Here is an 18,188-nt window from a genome sequence, read left to right as displayed (position 1 = left end):
AAGACAGGGCAGAAGAAGGTTTTCCAGCTTTTTAGGTCCTTCCTGTCTCTTTCCCCAAATTAGCTGGTTATCTTCTACCCCTGAGCCCCTTTCTGGTAGACAAGAGACCAGCTGCCCAAGGAGAAGCTAGAGTATACTTGGCAATCAGTATTCCGGGTTGAACCCAGAAGCATTCCTTGTCAATAGCACCAGATTGACCAGCCCCTGTGACTCGTGACCTTCTCCTCCTCTGCCCTCAGAGGGCTCCTCCTTATAGGAGTTTGTGTCCTGATTCTGCCCCCTGAACATTCAACATGGGAGGTCCTCTCTGGGTCCCCCTCTTTGGGGGAGGGTGCATCAGTCCTCCTCTGTCTCTCCTCCACCTGGTACTCAGCCCTTCCAGGGTGCTGATAACAGGCTGATGTGCAAGAGAGTCAGTGCTTGTCTCGGCTTTTGGCTGAACAACAGAATGAGAACAAGTACAATTTTAGTTTCTCTTGTTGCTATACAATGAAAACTGGCCAGGTATATAGAAAATGCAAAGTTATCATTAGGAAAAAAGAGACTTATTTTCTTTTTTCATCCTTTCTGCAATCTAAAAGGCATCTTAATGTAGTTAACACCCACAGGAATGCACGCACAAATCGTTCGACTGAAAGCTACACAAATTCTAGTCTTGGCTGTAAACCTCCGGTGAGCTCTTTGGTCAGACCTTCAGACAATCAAAACCTTGGCTTCCCTGCCTATAAAATGGGAGTAATATCTTTATGCGTCCTTACCAGCTTATTGCAATTATTTTTTAGTGTTTTTTTAAAAACTGTATTGCTGTGTAGTTGGTTTACGGTGCTGTGTTGTTAATAGTCTCAGGTGTGCAGCAAAATGAGTCAGATTCGTGTCCCACGTAGGTCACTGCAGAGCGTTGAGTAGAGCTCCCTGTGCTAGACAGAGGTTCTTAACAGTTCTCTAGTTTTTATGTAGTACTATGTAGACGTCAATCCCAATCTCCCAGTTTATCCCCTCCCCTTATCCCGATAGCCATGAGTATGTAATCTACATATGTAATTCTCTTTCTGTTTTTGAGATAAGTTCATTTATACCTGCTTTTTTTTTTTTAGATTCCACATATAAACAATATCATAGGACATTTGTCTGTCTCTGTCTGGCTGTCTTCACTTAGTATGATAATCTCTGCGTGCATCCATGTTGCTGCAAATGGCATTATTTTGTTCTTTTTTATGGCTGAGTAATATTCCCTTGTATATAGGTACCGTATCTTCTTTATGCATTCCTCTGTTGATGGGCAGTTATAAAATTAGACAATATACGAATGGGCTTAAAGAGCTACAAAGAACTGTACAAAAGACCAGTGTGGATATTATCTGCTAGAGAGGCTGCCTTTGATGAAAAAAAAAAAGTGACAAAGTCTCTTAAGATATGAACATGCAGTTGACAAGGAAGAAAATAAATGGGTGTTAAGATATGAATTGATGCTTTTGAACTCTGGTGTTGGAGAAGACTCTTGAGAGTCCCTTGGACTGCAAGGAGATCCAACCAGTCCATTCTGAAGGAGATCAGCCCTGGGATTTCTTTGGAAGGAATGATGCTAAAGCTGCAACTCCAGTACTTTGGCCACCTCATGCGAAGAGTTGACTCATTGGAAAAGACTCTGATGCTGGGAGGGATTGGGGGCTGGAGGAGAAGGGGACCACAGAGGATGAGATGGCTGGATGGCATCACTGACTCGATGGACGTGAGTTTAGGTGAACTCCGGGAGTTGGTGATGGACAGGGAGGCCTGGCGTGCTGCGATTCATGGGGTCGCAAAGAGTCGGACACAACTGAGTGACTGATCTAAAGATATGAAAAGATCCTCACCCTCCCTGCTGATAAGAGAAATAGAAACTAAAACTTTAGGAGATCATGTTTACTTGTCAGGGTCTCTCTCCCTTTAGTTTCTCAGTCCTGTCTGACTCTTGCGACACCATTGACTGTAGCCTGCCAAGCTCCTCTGTCCATGGGATTCTCCAGGCAAGAATACTGGAGCGGGTAGCCACTTCCTTCTCCAGGGAATCTTCTCCACCCAGGAATCAAACCCGGCTCTCCTGCATTGCAGGCAGATTCTTTACCAACTGAGCTATGAGGGAAGCCCCCCTTGTCAGGTTGGTGAAGTTCAAAACAGCTAGTAGTGCTGTGTGTTAGCCAAGGTGAGGAGCAGACTCACATTGCTGGGGGCGGGGGTGGTGTAAGAATTGATACAGTTGCTAGAGAAAGACACACTGGTAACGTTAGCTGAAATGAAGATGCGTAATTTGGGGCAAGCAGTTCATTTCTTGCAATTTATCTGACAAACGAGCTTGCCCTTGTGCAAAATAAGGCATCTCTGTATTTACTGATTGGGAATGACTTTGAAGATATTTTAAGTGAAAAATGCCAAGTACGGTTTACAAAAAACAGTTTTTGTTTTTTTCTTGTCTTTTAACAAAGAAAAGAACTGCTGATATTTGCATAGATTATGTCTGAAAGGATACACCAGATTTAGATCATTGTTTTAGGGTTTTTTTCTTTCTTTTCTTTGCCTCCCTCACCTCCAACTCTGGTAGTAATCGCTGTTTTCTGTTTGTTTACTGCCCAGGAGTAGAATTGGGTGGCTGGCGACAGGGGTGATAAGATTACTTACTTCTCACTGCATATCCTTTCTAACCTTTTGAATTTTGTCCATATGCAGCCATTACCAATTTTTTTTTAATTGAAGCAAAACGGAAGTAAACAAAAGGAGTGAACAACAAGCATTATAGGCGGAACCCCAACTCTGTTTCCTTCTTGCTAAAATAAAGCAACAAAAAACGAAAGGAAGAAAGTCACCGAAGAGCAATCGCTCAGGTTTTTTTGTTTTGCTTTCTCCTGCCCTTTTCCATGCTTGACTTTCGTATGCCTCTCTGAGAGTATTTTCCTTCCACTCTTTGGGAAGCTAACTTGAGCTGGCTCCTTACAACTGCAAAAAGAGACTTTATTTCATGATTCTAATGAACCAAACAGTCGTGTCTGTGCTCTCCCCTTGATCTGCCAATCTTTATTTCTAAGATCTGAGTAACCCTTGAAAAGTTGTGAGCATCAAACCTAACCTAGATATTCATTTTCCCTGACTTCCCAATGAGCAATGGCATTGGCTGGAAAGGCCCCTTGGGGCCTGCCACCCAGGGGATTCTTCTCCAGGGTAATTAAATAGCTGTTCAGGGGCTGCGGATCCTAATTGGGTATTGAACATCTTGTTAGGAGACGTTCTGCGTCTCTGCTTTATTAGGAATTAAAGTTGTGTACTAGGGGATTGTACCTCCTGTGTTCTGCTTTCTTTATTTTTACATATTATTTAAGGAAAGGGTCCTTAATTGGGCTTGTCTTTTAACTTGATTAACCCACAACCACTGCTTTGCAGAGCTCTTCTTTATCAAATTGTCCCCGTTGTGTGATTATGGGGAGCTCTGTGTCTTCATTGCTGTGAAGGCCGGACGGAGCCCTCTGGACCAGGTGGGGTCTCTTGAAGGTTTTCAAGTGAGGAAACCCTCCATGAGCCCTTGCCAAAGGGGGTGTTCGAAAGAGCCCCTTCGCGTTGACCTCCCGTCGCCTTCAACGAGGAGAAATCAGCACAGCCCACGTGACGATGCCCTTCAGGCCCCAGTGAAGAGCTTGTTTCATTGTGCGTGTGGACCGCTTGGCGTTAAAGGCTATCTTCAACTAGGGGTCGCGTTTACATTTCCACTGTGAACTAAAGCCGCCTGCCTGTTGGAGCGGGTTCGCCTCGTCTATGCACTATTCATGCCTGTAAGTCAGAGGGAGCTTGATGTGGTGCCACATGTGTGAACTGCACGCCTCTGCATGCTGGTAGGGACTTGGGTTCGGCTAATATTTTCACAGGCCTTTCCAGCAATCCTTATAGCCTCACTTAAGCAAACAAATAGTTATATCCTTTACAAAACAACGGAGCACACAATTCAGAGTGGTTTTTCAGATGCTCTTTACAATGATTGGCCCAAGGCCTATCCTAACATCATGTACTATGGAAGCAGCTCTGAGTTCTTTGAAGAAGAAAGATAAATCTCGAGGCCACAGATTTCCTTCTGTTTTCCTTCAAGTGGTTGGCTCCAGTTCAGTAATTAGTTTTACGTAGCTTAGAAAGTCATGAAAATGTGTAGACATTGTTACCTTTCCGTAGGTGACTATTATTACAAGGTTCCCAGTCTCTGTGGATTTCCAGCTTTTTGGAGTCTTTGCAAAAGAACTTTTGCCATGGCATGAGATTAAAACAAAAGCAGAGGAACCAGATAGCTTTGGCAAGAGAAGATTCTGATGTCCAAGACTGAGTCATGGGCAAGGCCCTACACACAGAGTGTACCCCAAGGCAGCAGCTATCTGGCAGAAAGGAAAAAGAAAATGTTGGAGTGGGAGTCACCGGGCCTTTATTCTATGCGCGTGTCTTGAGTAGGGCTTCCCTGTAGCTCAGACGGTAGAGAATCCGCCTGCAATGCAGGAGACCCGGGTTCGATCCCTGGGTTGGGAAGATCCTCTGGAGAAGGGAACGGCAACCCACTGCAGTATTCTTTCCTGGAGAATTCCATGGACAGAGGAGCCTAGAGGGCTACAGTCCATGGGGTTGCAAAGAGTTGGGCACGACTGAGCAGCTAACACTACGACTACTGCCACTGAGTACTCGTGACACCCTCAGCACTGTGCCAGCTGCGCACACGCTGTGCGGAGACGGAGTGGTCGGCCAGACCGAGGGACCCACCGTGCGTGCATGCCGCGCACTAGGTCACTTCAGTCGTGTCCAACCCTTTGCGACCCCATGGACTATAGCCTGCCAGACTCCTCTGTCCATGGGGGAAGCTGGAGGGGCCCTTTTGTTTGAAGAGGGGTGGCGGAGATGGGTTGCAGAGATGTGGCGATGTCAGTAAGGAGGGCTGGTATTGGTAGGGCAGGTTGGACCGGAAATGGGTTAGAAGGAGGGTGGCAGCATCAGAACCTACTCTGCTTCTGTGACTTTGATGTGAGTTTCACAAAACTGATCCGAATGGTTCAGAAGACTAAGAACAAAGGAGATTAACCCCAGAAAGTCAGATCTATAACTCTTGATCCCCTTAGCACAATGAGGTGCCCCCTATGAAGGATGTTTTCCCCTACCTCACCATCCCAAAAAGGCAAAAAATTGCCTCTTTTGCCTCCTGCCGCAGTGAAAATATTTCTACAATTCTTGGTAAGTAAATGGAGTCTTAGAGCTTAAACCTCTGCCCCGGGCAAGGAACCAAAGGATGTCATTGTGCATAACTTCAAAGGCTGATAAGATGTTTAAGGTCGCTGCTCTCTGAAAGAGTTTCTTTCTTTTAAGGCCAGCCAGAAACATTCTTGTGCACGTCCCATTATTCCAATGAGAATCGTTTCTTCAGTGTGTGCAGACGCTCGTGTTTTTTCTGTTTGTTTGCTTCTACCCCACAGAATATATTCTGTCTCTCTGCCCGACAATTGTTGCATTGTGTTTGGATGATGGATGTCCAGTAAGCATGATATTAAAGCACTACCTTTTCTGTATGGAGGAATCAAAGTCACAGTGGTTCTGCCGCACGATTTCTGTGTTTGCGAGAAGCAGTCGCCCCAGGACTTGGGGCTTCTTGAAATTTGGGGAATTATGACTGGTGTGGGATAGGCTGGTGGAAGATATGTGAGCTGCTTTCTCACTATCTCTGATTATCCCGCATTTAAAGCCTCTCGGTGCAGACGGCACAGGTGATGTTCAGAGCCTCCGTTTGTCAAGGACACGTCTCTCGAACTTTTCCGTTTTTCCCCGAGCAACGTAGAACGTGCTGGAGTCTCTCTGTCACCAGCAGGCAATTTGGCACCGCAGACGCCCTCAACCTGCGAACTCGGGTGGGAGTTTTTAGTAAATTGTCCAGGAGATAGGAAGATCCTGGCTGTGCCGCTGGGGATGTTTGCTGTTGACTGCACGTTCTTCCGCACAGAATAGCTTCCAGTTAAAGGGACTTTTTGTACATTCTGATTTTGAAAATGGAGACCTGCAGTGTCAAGTCGAGGAGGAGAAGGCCCCCAGAACGGAGGAGAAGGCGCTCTTGAAATGATTCATTGCCCCTGGGGGGGCTGGTGGAACACGGAGGCTTTGATGGCTGGGGATGGTGACACCTCCTTTGCGTCTTTATAGCTCAGAGCTCCTAGGGACTCCGCAGATGCCTGCGGGTGGTTAATAAAAGTATAATTCAGAGTTCTGCTGCTCGCTTGTGGTTTCTCTTGTTCTTCCCCTGAATTCCTGGCCCAGAGGATGGAGGTAGAGACAGAACGCTGTAGTCCTGCCTTACGATGACAGTCTGCCTTATTGCACGCCACAGGGTACCCCATCACTGCCTTCCACAGAAGGCACATTAGCCAGCCTACCAGATAAACATGTAACGTAAATGAAGACTTGGGCCCTCACTATTTGGAACTCTGCTTCTCGCATTCCAGACCAATGCCCTCAGGCAGACGGGAGATAGCTTAATACAAGCGTGTTTGTAACACTCCGGTTCCAACCAGATCAAAGGGCAGTGAGCCTGCTGGGGCCGCAGTCTCCAAGATGAAAACTGGACCCTGGAAGTGAGTCAGTGTGACTTGGCCCTGCCTTGAATCCGAGAAGAAATACCAATTCGGTTATGGCTGTTTGAGCCTTGGGATGGAGACTTTGAAGTCTCTTTGCCTATAATAAGTTGGATTCAGTGTCTCCCTTAGCCTGCCCCCACCTTGGACTAGTTTAAGATTGGGCCTTTCTTCTGAAGTGGTGCTTCTTGTTGGGGCTCTTGGGGTAAATGAAGTGATCACCCAGAAGCCAAATAGGTGCTGGGATGCTGAGAGCCAGGCAGGGCTCAGTGCAGAGGCTGGGCCTTTCAGGATATTCCAGATGTTATTGGACAAGTGAAGGTACTGGAGCTTCCCTGGTGGCTCAGATGGTAAAGAATTTGCCTGCAATGCAGGAGACCTGGGTTCGATCCCTGGGTTGGGAAGATCCCCTGGAGAAGGGAATGGCAACCCACTCCAGTATTTTTGCCTGGAGAATTCCATGGACAGAGGAGCCTGGTAGGCAGCAGTCCATGGGGTCACAGAGTTGGACATGACAGACAGAGCGACTAACACTTTAGCTTTTCACTTTCAGAGGCACTAAAGCTACAGGTACAGAGGACCCTCGCTCTCTTTCCTTGAACAGACAGCGGGTGTGTTGGTGCTTTGTTGCCTGAATCAGTTTTTTTCAGACTTTTAGTTTCCGTGGATTAATAAATTTCAGAAGAAAATGTTCTTTTCTTTCTTTTCTTTTTTTTTGCAAATAAGAGCTTTAAAAATTGCCACTTGCTACCACTATAACTAACCTAGACAGTGTACTATAAAGAAAAGATATCATTTTGCTGACAAAGGTCCATATCGTCGAGCCTGTGGTTTTTCCAGTAGTCGTGTATGGATGTGAGAGTTGGACCATAAAGAAGGCTGAGCGCCGAAAAATTGATGCTTTCCAACTGTGGTTCCGGAGAAGACTCTTGAGAGTCCCTTGGACTGCAAGGAGATCAAACAGTCCATCCTAAAGGAAATCAGTCCTGAATATCAGTACTGAAGCTCCAGTCCTTTGGCCACCTGATGCAAAGAGCCGACTCATTGGAAAAGACCCTGATGCTGGGAAAGATTGCAGGCAAGAGGAGAAGGGGACGACAGAGGATGAGATGGCTAGATGGCTTCACTGACTCAATGGACATGAACTTGGCAAAGTCTGGAAGGTGGTGAGGGTCAGGGAAGCCTGGTGTGCTACAGTCCATGGAGTGAGAAGAATCAGTCACGACTTGGTGACTGAACAACAGCTGTACTATAATTCTATAAAACAATGGACCTTTGAACAAACTAGGAAAAAAAATCAGTAAGAATTTAATTTCAGAATAAAAGCAATCTCTTAAATATAATACATTTAGCATTATATACATTAAAAAAAAATCTTAACACATTGTTATCATTTTTCTCCTTTTGCTTCTGGCCAGGGAAAACTTTGTCACTGATCAGGATTGGTCTGTGAACAGGTTATTAGAAAAGTTGTGTTGGCTACATATATAATACATATACATACATGTGTACGTATATACAAATTGAAAGAAAAAAGCATGATTATTATAGTAATGACACATTTACATTATTACGCAGTAATACATTTTAATTACAGAGTACTTTTACATATATTATCTCATGTGATCAGTTAGTGTATGCCTTTGAAACATAAATTAGTCTTAATAGCCTAAGCTAAATAGAATTAAGAATAGAAGGGAAGTCTGGTGTTTAAACTGTTAGTGTCCTAGAGCCTAGAGTCAAATATGAATAATTTAAAAAATTATCTACTGCTTTGATTTTTCCATGTTTCTCTACTCTGCTTTATTAGTGAGAGTAAATAAACAGATAATCCTGTGATGATATGCACACATTTTTTTTTTTCCCGTCTGCACCGCCAGGCATGTGGATCTCAGTTCCCTAAGCAGGGATGAAACCTGTGTCTCCTGCAGCGGAAGTGTAGAGTCTTAACCACTGGACTGTCAGCGAAGTCCCCAATGTGCACACATCTTTAGAAACCTGTGTGTCGCCCACTCCCATACAGGCATGTACTAATACTTATGATGTTTGTTTCTGAATAAAAATATCAGGATATATATTCTGATGAATGTAAACGTGCACGTGGGGAAAAATAAAACCATCTGAAATACATTCTGAGAAATGTTAGAGGACTGTGTGTGACGGGTGTCAGGGAAGCAGGCTGGGGGGAAAGGGGGAGAGAGTGAGAGCGAATTTTTCCTGTAAGTGAATAGGGGTGTTTCTAGCCCCAAACTTGCATTTAAAATAAATATGTATTTTGACTACAAGTGTCTGTCTTGAACATCTGAATAGAGGTGCTTCTGATTTTGAATGTTCTCTTCAAATAAAATTACAGAATATTTTCCCTTTGCCAGCTTCTCCTTCCGGCTCCTACTAATTCTTCTAGGATTTTGGGATGCCTTTTTTGTTGTTCAGTTGCTCAGTCGTGTCAGATTCTCTGCGACTCCATGGACTGCAGCACACCAGGCTTCCTGTCCTTCACCATCGGCCAGAGCTTGCACAGACTCACGTCCATCGAGTTGATGATGCCATCCAGCCATCTCATCCTCTGTCGTCCCCTTCTCCTCCTGCCCTCAATCTTTCCCAGCATCAGGGTCTTTTCAAATGAGACAGCTCTTTGCATCAGGTGGCCAAAGTATTGGAGCTTCAGCTTCAGCATCAGTCCTTCCAATGAATATTCGGGGTTGATTTCCTTTAGGATTGACTGGTTTGATCTCTTTCCTAAAGGAGGGTGCTGACTTTTTAATTTAGTTTCTAAGTTTCTCTGAAGCAAAAAAATCTAGTGCACGACCAGTAGCCTAACTGCTCAATTGTGGTCTTATTTCAGAGACGCTTGGCTAAGCTAGAACTTCAGTTAGGTACTACTTTACCAGCCAGTTGATCAATTCAGGTAGTGATCATTCAGTAAGTGTGAAGGTGCTTCATCCATGTCAGTCTTGGCGTTGGGCCATGGGGCTACTAAGAGAACTCAAGATAAAACAGTTTCTGCCCTTGGGGAGCTCACAGTCTATTGGGAAGACAAACGAGGCCGCAACAAGTAATTCATGACAAACAGTAGGAAACAAACAGGGTGCTATTATCTATAAGCTTGAAAGAAGCCAACTTGCAAACTTATCAGGTAAAGAGAGAGTTTAACAGTCAACAATGGGCAACTGACGTGTGCTCGTGTGTACATGTGTGTATATGAAAAAGACAAAGGCTATACAGTGCGCTTGTAAGGCTTTAATGACATAGGAAATCGTTTTCAGAAAGGAAGACATTAGGAGCAAGTTCACCAACTCAGTTTTCTCATGGCCTCTACTTACTGAATAATTCCTCTGCAACACTGCAGTTTACCAGCTTCCTTACAGGGTGTGCAGGGCACTCCAACTGGAAAGGCAGAGCCAGGTTGGCCAGCAACACTCAGACCACAGACTCATCTTTCCATGACACAGCACGGATGGTTTGACCAGACATCTCAGATGACCTACAAACTAAAAAAAAACTTTCTTCGGGGTTACATTTACGCACCATTTTGTTTTCTTCCAATGAAAAACAAAATCATCTGACATTGAGCATCTGCTCTGAATCAGGCCCTGAGCTTGCCCTTGGGGAACACACACCTGGTTGGAGAGAGAATGCTTATGGGCACAGGATGAATATAAAGTGGAAAAGGTTCCGTGCGGGAGCAGAGCTTCAGGGAGCGGCGGAGCTGAGGATGGGGGTGGAGGGCTCCATAAAGGCTTTCTGGGGTGGCGTTTGGACTTGACCTGAAAGAGCAGGCGAGCATCAGGCTTGTGGAAGGTGGCAGCCACCTGGACAAGCTGATGGGAAGACCCATCAAGCCCTTTTCATATTAAAACTAACAACTCTTTGTTTCCTGAGGGCATTTGTCTTGATAGGGAGTGATGATAATGTATCAGTGTCCATCACGCTGCGTTTTATCATCGTACTGGTTGCGGAGGAGGCTGCTTTTAGCCCCATAGTGCATTTTATTTATTTTTTTTAATTTATTTATTTTTTAATGTGCTGCAAGAAACACGGGAAGTTGACGGGAGGCGTAATGGACCCGAAATGGACAAGGGGCTGACGAGGCCGCAGATGGGACTTGCCACGTCTGGAACGTGAGTGCTCCACCTGAAGCCGTGTGCGTTCTCCACGTTAGAGGGAGTCGGCGGGCACCAGCTGGCTTCCCTCGCAGCTCCTCGGAGGGTGATTGCGCCACTCCGGGGCCGCTGCATCTGGTTGCCTCTGCCCTCAGCATCCCTGTGCTGGGCCTGTGGCTGCTGATGACCTCAGCAGGTTCAGGATTGCACGAGAAGCGGACCCCTCTGTCTCTGTGTGTGCAGTTTTCTGAATGAGAGGAGTTTCTTTTTTTTTTTGGTGGGGGGCGGGGGGCTTGTGCTGCATGCCATGTGGGGTCTTAGTCCCCTGACCAGGGCTCTAGCCTGCAGTGGCAGTGCCGGCTCTTAGCCACTGGACCGCCAGGGAAGGCTCCCAGAGGAGCTGTGTTTTGTTTACGGCAGGAGGTGAAACATTATGAATGTTGTAAAGGATGTTTTTCTAAAAGAGGAAAGTTTGGGATCAAGTGTGAGTGTGTTTTATGGTACTCCGACCCCTGGCAGGTAGGCCTGGGTCACACCAGCACTCTGGGGAAGGGCAGACCAGCCTTCAGCACTCGGGCCTGATCACTTGGGAGGTCTCGGCAGCTCGGCCAGTATATCTTGGGGGTGCTTTGCATAAGCCAACACAATCAGTACCAAAACTAACCTTCTGTGGAGGAACCTTGGTTGGTGAGAAAAACCATCTTACGTTCTGTCCTAATAGTAAATTTGTTCTGAACGAGGCCTGGCCTAAAGTCCTACGTTTTCCCCATCATGCCCTCAGCATGGGGATGGGAGCTCAGAGTCCTTAGCAAGGGCTTGCTGATTAGTGACTAATGTGCTCAGGTGTTTGCAAAAAGGTGCAAACACCTTCACCCCCAAAGATGCATTTGAATCCAGAACTCCTTGTGGCACTGCGGCTCCATCTTTGTAACATTAGTATTTTTCTAAAATACAATTTTAATTGAAGCATAACTGACCTAGAGCACTGTCTTAGTTCCAGTCGCGCAACATCGTGGTTCCATGTTTCTGTGCTTCGCAGAATGACCACCGTGATGCCTAGGTGCCACCTGTCACCATGCAGAGATATCGCAGTGTTATTCACAGTATTCCCCGTGCTGCGCATCTCACCTCTGTGCCTCATTTATTTTGCAACGGGAAGTTTGTTCCTCTTAATCGCCGTCAACCTGCTTCATTCATCCCCCACACCAAAAGATTCTTGAATGCTGTTTTTCCCCATTGCTTTTGAATATTCTCATCTTAAAACAAACTTGTGTGTATACCAGGACGTGTAAGAGATTTATCACCCAACAGAATGAACTTTAGTGGGCTTTTCTTTTCCTGATCACTTAGTCTTAATGTTTACTATTGGGATGTTTTCTGTCTGTCCATGATTCCTGAATTTGGAAACGAGTGAGTTACAGTACGTTTTGATTTGGTTTTAATCCATCAAAATCAAGTTAGTTATAAGTGATGGAAGAGCTTACTTTGTGTAGTCCGGGCTGCCTGGAGACATCAGCCACATGCCAAAAGCTTGCTCGTTGCCCGGCAACCTCGCCGGAGGAATAGATTTTCTGCCACTGGCTCCCTTTTTAGTCGAGGCAGAATCTATTAACACTACTCTTCTAGCCTGGAGAACCGGAGCTGGAGTTTAGCTGCAAAGAATGGTCGGAGGGTTTTGTTTTTTTGTTTTTTTTTTTAAATAACCCAGCACCATGTTTCTGACTTCCAAACTCTACTGCTAATTTCATTGACTTCCAAGTAAAGATTTAGAGCTTATTAATATTACTCAACACTGGCCAGGCTACAGAGGTTAGTGCTGTGCCTGCTTGGCCCCTGAAGAAGGTCATTGTTTAGTTTCTGTAGAAATGATCCCGCGGGGCATGGGTGGGAACCGTGATCATCCAAGTTGCAGGTGGAGCAGGTAAGAACGACCTCATTCCCCCTCAGACTTCTCCAGGTCCCCACTCGGGGTACTTTCTCCTACTTTCCAGTAGCAAACTTATCCTCTGTCGAAGCTGTTATTTCTTCAAGTATGTACGATCTCGCTCTGATTGCAGAGTGGCTCTGTATTCCTTTCTCTTATCCTTCAATCAGAGAAATGTCTTTTCTCCGTCTGTAGCTCAATGCTTCACCAGCAGGACTGGTGGTTTCTGTCTGCCGGGGAGCTGGTGGGGCTGTCAGCCCTATTGTTTTGCTTATGCTTTTTAGTGGAATAGCTTTGGGTTGGTAGCAGGAGAGGATGGCCAAGCCCAGTGTCAGGTGGCTGGAGTGTCTGCCTCTGCTGAAACGCAATTTTAGTAATGGACTGGATCAGCTCCCCATGTTTTCCTGCCCCTTTGTAAAACAAAGGACGATTTCAGCGCGTTAACCCGTTGGTGGCTGGAAAAATCAAAATCTCTAAGAACCACTTAATTAAATGCCAGTGGCTTCTCACATTAGCAGTCGGGCATAGAGGCTGCAGAGATGCCCTGCACAGGAGAGCGGGGGGTTGCTCTTATTTTAGGAAGTGGACATTAGCCTCCTCTTCCGTTTTACCCTTTCCAAGGGCCAGATGCAGAAAGGAACATACCGTGTGTGACTCGGCAGCCAAATGAGCTAACTCGAGACAACTGTGACTAACTCAATAAAACAGTCTCTAAATGCATTTGGTTATTTGTTCTGATCATTGTAAACTTTATTCATTATCATAGCTCAGGTCTTTGGGGTTCTATTTTCCAAAATAATCTTAGAATGCTACTGATGTGAGGAACCTTTAAGAGAGTAGTTCAGGCACCCTAGAGAGGAAATCAGAGAGGTGGAAAAGTCTGCTCAAGGATACATAGCTGTGTTGGGAGTGGCAGAGCAGGTACCAAGATCTGAGTCGGTTGACTTTTTTTTTTAATATATTACTTATTATAATTCATGAGCAAAGATCATTTTAACATTTATTTGTGTTGTCTTCCATCTCTTTCCTTAATGTCTTATAGTTTTCATTACTCAGCTCTTTGACTGTCTCCGTGAAAATTTTTCTTTTCCTGGCGGCTGTGCAAGGTGGAATCTCAGTTACCTGACCAGGGATCGAACCTGCAGCCCCAGCTTTGGAAGCTCTGTGTCTTAATCCCTAGGCCACTGGGGAAGTCCCCCAGTCAGTTGAATTTAAGGACAGAATTTTAATGACACCCAAATGATATGTTTGAAATGAAATGAGAAGGGCAAAGCTCCTACTTCCACAGTGCAGATTCCATCTATGTATCCAACAAGTATTTAAGGCACGCCTTCTGCTGTGTGCAGGTAGGTAGTGGGCCACATGCTGGAACAAGGGGAGGCACTTTACCTTCAGGAAATTACATTCAGAAGTAGGTGATCCCCACAGTCAGCAGCGGAACGATAAGAAAATTACAGGTTGTGATAAGTCCTTAAATAAGATATAAGGGGAACACAGGAATGTTGGTGACAGTTAGATAACAAAAGTATTATCTGCTAAGGGACTTCACTCTTTGGGAACACCTGTGTTATTACCACTAACAGAAAGTATGTTGGGAAAAATATGTTGAGGAAATGGAAGCCTTTGGGAGGGTTCATGGTCACCCATTATGTTGTTTGAATTAGAAGATCTGCCTGTGGGATTGTGGACTTCCTAGGACAGTGTCCAACCCCAGACTGATGCTAGGGGGACCACAGGACTCTTCCATCTCTCAGAGGCCGGAATTCAGGCACTTTGCTCTTTGATTTCTTCACCTGTTAATTCAGTTTCTTCATGTTGCATTTCCCACTTACTGTTTTTTTAGTAATTAATTTTTGATTGGAGTGGGTCGACTTCCCTGGTGGCTCAGATGGTGTAGCGTTGGCCTACAATGCAGGAGACCCGGTTTCAGTCTCTGGGTCGGGAAGATCTCCTGGAGAAGGCAATGGCACCCCACTCCAGTACTCTCGCCTGGAAAATCCCGTGGACAGAGGAGCCTGGTGGGCTGCAGACCACGGGGTTGCAGAGTCGGACACGACTGAGCAGTGGCGCTTTCTTTCCTTCCTCCTTTGATTGGAGTGGAGTTGCTTTGCAATGTTGTCAGTTTCTACTGTACAGCAGAGGGAATCAGCTCTCCGTGTACACATGTCCCCTCGTTTTCTGGATCTCCTCTCCAATGAGGTCACCAGAGAGCCCTGAGGAGAGGTCTCTGTGCTGTCTCGCAGGATCTCTCGTGTGTGTGCGCTCAGTCGTGTCTGACTCTGCAGCGCCATGGACTGGAGCCCGCCAGTCCGCTCTGCCCTTGGGATTTTCTAGGCAAGAGTCCTGGAGTGGGGTGCCATTGCCTTCTCCAGGGGATCTTCCTGACCCAGGGATCGAACCCCAGCTTCTTGTATCTCCTGCACCGGCAGTCTGATTCTCTACCACCAGCACCACTGGAAGCCCAGGTTCTAATTAGTCACCTATTTTATACGCATGTCAGTAGTGTGTGTACTTCAGTCCTCCACTTACTATTGAAAGTCTGTGTACAAAACAAATCTTTTGAAGACCAAATCTGACACACTTATATCAAGGAGTATTCCATACAAGCTCCTGTTATCAGCAATCTGGGGACATTTTATTCTAGAGAATTGGATTAAGTCGCGTCGCTTGCTTTCTTCTTTCTGACTAGTTGCTTTAGTGCTCCGGCATACAAGACTTTTTTTTAATGTGCGCTGTGAAACCTAGGGTGAGGACTTGCTTTTGCTGTAGGCCTGTATCCAGCAGGTCTGTTAGAGGGCAGTGAATTGACTTGGCCAAGTGGAGCATCTGTTTCAAAGTCTCAGTCTTTCCGTGAATCACACGGTCATTTGTTGCTGGCTCTGCCACTCTCTCTGTGTATTTCCTTAGAAATATCCTGGGTCCTGAAAATCTGGTGTCCATTTACCGCAGTGGATCTTGTCTTTCCTTCCTCTGCCATGCTGCCAGCTCGACTCCAAGGCTCCGAGTGAGCAAATGGCTAAAAGCGGCTTTCTTGCTGCTCGTGCGTTTTCTTTGTTCTCCCGATACTCTGTGATGTCTGGGTATCAGATGTCGGAGAAAAGTGAAGCGGTGCTGAGGGCGCTCTTTTCGTGATTTCATGCTAACTTCATTTCCTTGCAAGTGTGGCTGGGAGCAGAGTTTCCTTCAGACTTCTCTGCGATTTTGGTGTCTTTCTTGTTCTCTTGCAAGGCGGCTGACGTCTTTCACTTGCATTCAAGTTGAGAGGATCTTCATTTTAGCCTGAGAAGACACGGCTACAGCGGACTGACCCTAACGGGCCTCCCTGTCACCCTGGAGTGTCTCGCACGGCGGTTTCTGAACATTGAAAGCTTGCTCTTTGCTGAGCACTCGCTGGAGAACTTGACTCTATCAATATTCCTGCTCGGTGTTGGGGGTAGGTAACGGCATTATTCCCATTTGACTCGTGTGCAGACTGAGGCCAGGAACGTGTGAGCCATGCTTAAGCCAAGGTCACCTCGTAAGTGGCGAGCTGGGCCAGAAGCTGGACTTCACGTGACAGTAAAGCCCCTCTACTGCGGGAGGGCTGCCTATGACGCCCTCTGTACGTGTCCATCATGGCCACTCATGTTTTCCTTTTAACCTATGACAAAAATGAGCCTGTCCAGAAAATTACAAGAAAAGGAGGTGATGTATTTGTCACGTCTTCTTCCAGAACGCTAGCCAGCAAGATGTTTCTAGAAAGCAGAAAACAGCATTAGCTGAGTTTGGTCAGAACTGTACAGTAAATCCGCTTCTAGATGATTCTGAACTCACTTTTTCATATTAAAAATGTCTGAGCCATCCTTTAGTAAGAAAATATTTTTATTCTAAAATTTAAAATTTAATTTCCCCAATTTTCCCTTGGACTACAAAACCTTTTTTTTTTTTTTTCTCCTAATGCCTTCAAAAGCACAATTTAGAGAAGTCTTCAAGTAAAAGGGAAGGAAGGGACTTGGTGCTTTCCACTATAGAATTGAATTTTAAAAAAAGAAGAGGAGAAAACAGAATGCTCTCAGCCTCCCCGAAGATCGTGGCCTCCTGTTTCTCTCTGTTCTACTTTAAAGCTGCTTCTATTTTTCACCCAGATACCTCCAGGGTGAGAAATATGAGTCCCCTGCTCTTTTTCTCCTGACTTGAGACTTTAATTAATTTAAAAAATAATAAATTTAAAAAATAAATAATTAACCCCTGACCAGAGACTGCCCTCGCCCCCTCCCGCCTGCACCGGGAGCATGGAGCCTTAGCCATGGACACTGGGGAAGTCCCAAGACTTATTTTTTTGCGTAAGTCTCTGCTGGGCTTTTCACATCTGTGCTTGTCCGTCTCCAGTGTCCGTTAAGCTCCTTGAGGGGAGGAACTGGGCTGTAGCGTCTTTGTGGCCTCACAGTGGCTCAGTAACCATGTGGGAAATAGGGAAATGAACGGCATTTCCAGTCCAGGAACAAATGCAGGATAGGGGTCTAGTTTTCCGAGTTGACTCCCGCCCAGGAAAGAACCCCCTCTTTGAGTGGCAGGGAGACACTGGAGTAGCTGCAGTAACTCATTTGTATCAGGAGGGCCCTGTTTGGACACTGATGCCTCCTGTTATCTAATTTAATTAGTAATTGTGTTTTCAGTTCCAATTGAAAGCCTCAGAAGAAAGGATGGCAATAAACTGTGGTATTTGGTATTATTATTGTTATCTAATTGTGTTCACTATTGTGACGGTTTTAGACGGAGGCACTTTTCAAGGAGGGACATGTCTGTGTTATCTGATTGCTTTTTCTCTTCTGTCCCAGCTCCTGTGTAAAGTCCAATATTAAGTATGAGCCCTCTTTCACACATGTGAAAATCGATGCAGGCAGACTTGTGGTTATTTTTTTGTTTGTTTTTAAACAAACGCCCTAAGGTTACATGCAAGTCCATCCTGAATAGGGAGGTCGAGCCTCGGGTCTTCGCTGCGATGTCGCCCACTCGCTGACAAAGGCAGTGTGGTTCCGGGGATGCTGACCCAACAGGAGTTTGGAAGGCGTGGGGTCCGCTCGGCTCTGCCGTTTACTTGTTGGATGGCTTTGGACCACTCACTCATTCCCTCATTCTTCAACATTCTGTGGAGTATCTACCAGGTGTTCCGTGCTAGGCTAGCTGCTTGGGCTACAGAGATGAATACCCCAGTGTCCTTGTTCTTAGGGAACTTCCTGCTTAGTGCATAGATTCAGATGCATGAACCAACGAGCTCAGAAAAATCTGTGGGCACTTTGCTAAAAGTGTGTCCGTGTAGGGTGGGAGCCCCAAAGAAGGACGCACAGCGCTGTCTGTGCTGCTGCAGAAAGACCTCGTGGCAGAGGTGATTTGGGGGACTGCCCTGGCGTCCAGCGGTTAAGACGTCGTCTCCCAGTGCAGGGGGCGTGGGTTCGATCCCTGGTCGAGGAGTTAAGATCCCACATGCCTTGTGGCCGAAAACCCAAAACATAACACAGAAGCAATATTGTAACAAATTCAATAAAGACTAAAAAAAAAAAAAAAAAACAA

The 18,188-nt window shown here is 45.8% G+C and overlaps 1 protein-coding gene across 11 annotated transcripts in view; it reads left to right on the top strand.

Moving 5' to 3' along the window:
* Positions 1-18,188, top strand: part of FOXN3 (forkhead box N3) — a 426,281-nt gene that overhangs the window by 58,035 nt on the left and 350,058 nt on the right. For 2 of the 11 annotated variants that reach the window (XM_010845164.1, XM_010845165.1), the window contains exon 2: positions 10,645-10,732. The exons of 5 other annotated variants lie outside the window; for them this stretch is intronic. The gene's annotated coding sequence lies outside the window, so the exon portion shown is untranslated. Of the gene's footprint in view, positions 1-9,288; positions 10,733-15,866; positions 16,072-18,188 lie in introns of those variants that run through there. 4 more of the 11 variants (XM_010845163.1, XM_010845167.1, XM_010845168.1 and 1 more) reach the window with 3 other exon arrangements.

The sequence above is a fragment of the Bison bison genome, unplaced genomic scaffold (genome assembly GCF_000754665.1).
Source record: "Bison bison bison isolate TAMUID 2011002044 unplaced genomic scaffold, Bison_UMD1.0 scf7180017864213, whole genome shotgun sequence".
Taxonomy (NCBI): domain Eukaryota; kingdom Metazoa; phylum Chordata; class Mammalia; order Artiodactyla; family Bovidae; genus Bison; species Bison bison.
The sequence above is the reverse complement of the archived record's forward strand: the minus strand, read 5'-3'. Positions and strand labels throughout refer to the sequence as shown.